A 5,020-nucleotide genomic window follows, 5' to 3' on the forward strand; every position below is an offset into this window, starting at 1 on the left:
GTTGTACTGTTCTTAAGTCTATTGTGAATGTCATTCTAAATAGTCTTTTATCTTTCACTCTTCTAGCTTTACTGTGGTTATTTTAAATGTCCATTGCTTGTATTTTCTTTAGTGTTTCATTTCACAAACCGAAAATGTTCAAGTAGATCATGTTACTACACTCCACATAGATAATCTAATTGAAATCACAGTAGAGTACAGGACACGCAGTGAGGAGCTCACACAGTGAGTACTCTTGAATACGACAAGAGGAAAGGCACACTGCACATCTGCAGAACATCACGTCCGAGTTCACAGCGACAGCAGAGGTTGGAAGCGAAGTAGTTTTTTATTACTCGCTCGCTGAACGATCTCTCAAGAAACCTCGGTTGAGATTTAACGGGTGTCTAATAATCACGTTCAAAAAGGTGACGATAAGTTTTGTTTTTAACTAGGTAGCCTTAATGGCAACACGGTGTGAGTAGATATTAAAGCAGCTGCAGACAGAGTACCCGTAATGGCAACACATTTCTGCTTTGAGTTCGGCTTTTCTTATTTCTTCTGCAGAACCAGTGGTATCGGAATATACTGATCCGCATAAGAAGGCTTTCGGGTTCTGATCATTTTTATTAAGCGCTGCTCTAAACTTTACATTTGCTCGGGCTAGTTTTCCCCATGAAAAAAGGACATATCCCTAATTACATGATTTCACTTTTCTTATCAACGAGTAGAAATAAAATATATACTTCATTATAAGTACCACAGGCAAGATGGCTGGTGGTCTAAGGCATTGCGTTCAGATCGCAGTTACCCCTGGAGACGTTTGTTAAAATCTCACTTCTAATAAAGAGGTCTTTCTCGTTAGAGTAGAAACGATAGAAGCCTTAAGCGGGAAAAAAATCACAACATCTCGCATTTCACGTATTCAATGTTAACTGTCTCAGTGGTTGCCTCGGTGATTGATGGCTCTTCTCCCTCGCAGGGTGACGGCAAACTTCTTCAGAGAGGGAGTCTCCCACGCACGGCTTTTCTTTATCAAGAGCTGAGACAACAGAAACAGACTTCAAACTGACATGAATTACTTCTTGAGCGTTTATGATCGTCTTTAAAAGCTGAGAGCAGGTGAAAAAGTCTTTGGAAATGAGGAAATGACTGCTGACAGTAAACAGAGCTGACGCTCAGCTGCAGACAAGCGCTCCTCGTTAGTATAGTGCTGAGTACCCCCGCTTGTTGTGCGGGAGACTGGGGTACGTTTCTGTGACAGGGCGCTGGTTTATTTTTTTAACAACCTGACTTTACTTAAAAAGTGTGTACTGTATACTACGTTTCGGACTAGTTACTGCGGTAGAATATGGAGATCATCTCCAGCTTTGAGCTCAACTGCAACAAGAAGTCATGCTAAATGTAGTATTGTGAGTAGACATCGTGAGACAACAGAACGAGAGAGTAGAAGGCGGGAATATAAGGTGTAAGGGCGTGATCTGTGTAGTTAATAAAATAGTTAAAATAATATAAAAACGTCTCTTTATTAAGATACACAACATTTATGGCGACGAGAGATGAGTGCTTGACGGACTCAAAGCGAGCAGAACACTGCAGATTTTAGTTCTCTTGCTGGTAGAAACGAGCTTCTGAATTTTCGGACTTTTCGTTTAGCTTGCGCCATGGAAGATATGGCAACCGCGCCGAGAAGCTTTGCTTATGCCCAGCTTTTTCCACCGCTTCTACTGAACCTCGGAGCTGCAGGAGGAAGGGCTGACTTTAGAAAGAGCTCTTAAAGTCGCTAGAATTCATGAAGCAGCTCAAGCAGAATCAAGAATGCTTTCTGACCACAGTGACAAAGTGACACTGAACGGGGCGCTCGCTCAAACTTTACAAACAAAAGCCGAGCAGCAGGACGCAGTCATGCTAGAGATATAGAAGAACAGGGGACGGCTGACATTACATGTTACAGGTGCGGACTAACAACGCACAAAGCAGATGAATGCGGAGCGTGAACAGCAAAATGTCTACACTGTAAGAAAACAGGACATTATGCACACGTCTGCAGAACATCACGTCCGAGTTTAAGGACAGCAACATCAGAGATTGGAAGCTAGGGAGTTTCAGGTCTGTGGTTGTAATATAGGTTCTAGAAAGTCTGAATACCTTTGCAAGAAGTATTTCAGAATCCCAGTCAAATCCAGTACGAATGCCGCATAGATCTGCATTGTACAATTAGTATACTGTTTGTCCGTTGAATCAAACACGACTTATGAAGCATTTCTAAAACAGGAGAGATCGTTAGGGAATGCGTCTTCCTGTAAAAATAAAATGACTTCAAGGGCACTATAAGCAGAGGTGTGAAAGCCTGCTCTACTGAAGAACTATAGCCAGAGATGCCAAAGAGGTCGAGATTTCACCACGTGAGAGAAAGCATCTCAGAAAACGAAGTTGCGGTCGTTTCCACGCGTTATAAAACCACTAGGTCAAACAACAAGAGCTGAAGAGCCGCTGTTGAGAGTAACGCGGCCGAGCGCTCTAAGGAGCTGGCTTAAACCTCCAGTCTCTTCAGGAGCATCTGTTGGAGTCGCACTGCTACTGCGTATCTCCTTGTTAAGTATCCCTTTTATTGTTGTTGCTGCCTCCAGGCGATGTAAACCAGATTCAGAAAAAAAATAATTTGAACAACATTATTCCCCTGTTTGTTTGAAGGCGCGGTGGCCAAGTGGTAAGGCGTCGGTCTCGTAAACCGAAGATCGTGGGCTCAATCCCCACCTGTGCCTGTTTCACTTGTCACTGCTTTCCTTTAGTTTCAAAGTCTTCAAAAACTCGCAATGTAGGAGTCTCAATAGTAAGAGAGCATAACTGTCGCCAGTGATTAGTATTCTTGCATATCCTGCCTTGTTTTTTAGTCGACAAAGCTTGTTTCTCTTCACACCCATCTTCCGAATGATCACCTCAGCATTGGGAAGGAACGTGCGCTTGGTACAGCCCCCCACTCCATGGTCTGATCACAAACAGATCGGGTGAGCTGTCAGTCCAGGTTGGAAGTAACGTTCGAAAGCACTAAAAATCTGACTTAGGAACGAGAAGACCGTGTTTTTTTAAACGAGTAAACGATAAAATAATATACTGCCTGCAAGACTATGTCAAGTTCAAGTTCAAGTTTATTGTCATTATACTTATACACAGGTATATGGTATAACGAAATGCTATTTAGCTAGCTCTCGGACATAAGTAGTACAAAGAAAAAAACACAACAACACAACAACAATACAATTGTATTACAAAAGAAAGACAGAGACAACAGCCGATGTGCAAAAAACAACAACAGGCAGTGTGCAAAACAACAAAAAGGTAACAGGTTATGTGCAAAAACATGCATCAAAAGAATGAAATAAAGGGATAGAAATTATGGGGAGTGAGCTTTTGACATGTATGGTAGAGGTAGATTTTCAATGTGTGTTTGGGTTTTTGGTAAGAAAGAAGGCACTGTGAGGTTCAGATCATAGGTGAGAGTGAGAGAGGCTGGGAGTTTAATAGTTTGATAGTGCGGGGGTAAAAACTGTTTCTGAGTCTGGTAGTCCGGACCCGAATGCTCCGGTACCGTTTTCCATGTCATGCTAAACGCCACAAATTTTGTTCGTCCAGTCGTATCAATCGTCCTAAAGTTACGGAAAATCGGATGCAACTGGTGCAATCAGCACCCATTTCTTCAGGATAGTCGAGCGTTTTAAAACAGCAAATTCACAGATTCGTGTCTTTTAAGCTTTGTGTTTCGCTCTCCAAATAGAGGCACGGGTTCAAATCCCACTCCCGACAGTCAGGCGTTTTACCCTGTCTTTTTTACCTGCCTTTACACTGTTTCAGTCTTGTTGTGCTCGCTGACAATCACAGTACGAGGAAAACGGAGAAACTACTTAGCAAAAACATAACTGACAGAAAAAAGCTTCGTAAACACGTGAATGTGATTAGCAGCAGTAAGGTATGCATTCAAATGTTTAAGGCTGATTTATAAAAGCAGCAGAAGAAAGGTGCAGCCTTTGTGAGAATTCGCGGGTTTTTATGCTGCTTGGACTTCTTTCAAGCCTATGAAGTGACCCCCGTTTTATTTACATTTTCAAACTTCAGAACCGAATAACAAAAAGGTTTCATGTGTGACAGCATTCCGTTGCAAATACCGTTTCCACGATGTATTCAGCGACGGGAATGAAATATTTTAGTGCTGGCTCAAATGCGAGGAATTTCCGAAAAGCCTGGAAAAGCAACGCTTGCAGTAAATGACAAATTTAAAGCGTATAGTCAGTATGAACAGAACAACGTAATGCTCTGTAAAAACGATCTGAAGCCGCAATTGCTCTTTTATCTCGGGCAGTTCATTCCGATACGATATATCCGAAGAATAAATGAAATGCCGAACTCCAAACATGTTGTTGCCATTATTGTTACTCCTGCTGCTGTAGTTTTAAGCTTTAATCAGTGGGTATGTAATGTTGTAAAGGGGCTGGACTACTTTGTTCAGTCCAAATTCCATTATGTGAATGTATGCTTTTTTAATATAAGCATTAACAATACAATGCGTGCTCAAAAACCATTACTTATTAGCTTAAGAAGCGGCAGTGTTTTGACAAAGTGTGGTATTCGAACAGTAAATGCTGAAGTGTTTAATACTTGCTTGTGAGCAGATCTCCCTCTGTTTAGACAAACTCTTGTTTGGCCGATGATTTCAGATCAAAATCTGAATCAAGTGGAAAGAAAGCTGAATTACGCAAAGGTCATATAAGGCACTGGGTATCACTGTTACGCCATCAGGTCCTGCTAGGAGGATTGGGGGGATCAAATTGACACAGAGGGACCCAATGTGGGGGCTGAACCCACAGTTCTGAGATTAAGAGATTCATGCTCTATTGACTGCGCCTGTATAACTCTTGTGCTACAGCAGTAATGTTTCTGGGTGTGGATGGACATGACATAATAGGCTGACAGCAGGAATACGTGGCCCACAGGCAGTGACAGTATCGCTATCACATTTGGCTGCAGTATATTGTGTTGAGAGCAG

General features: G+C 42.1%; 1 non-coding gene across 1 annotated transcript; it reads left to right on the top strand.

The window, feature by feature from the left end:
• The first annotated feature begins 2,672 nt into the window (after positions 1 to 2,672).
• On the top strand, positions 2,673 to 2,744 carry trnat-cgu (transfer RNA threonine (anticodon CGU)). The gene has a single exon. It is a non-coding gene; the product is annotated as a tRNA-Thr (tRNA).
• Positions 2,745 to 5,020: the final 2,276 nt, after the last annotated feature.

Source organism: Atractosteus spatula, unplaced genomic scaffold (genome assembly GCF_055471065.1).
Source record: "Atractosteus spatula isolate fAtrSpa1 unplaced genomic scaffold, fAtrSpa1.hap1 Scaffold_94, whole genome shotgun sequence".
NCBI classification, from domain to species: Eukaryota; Metazoa; Chordata; class Actinopteri; order Semionotiformes; family Lepisosteidae; genus Atractosteus; species Atractosteus spatula.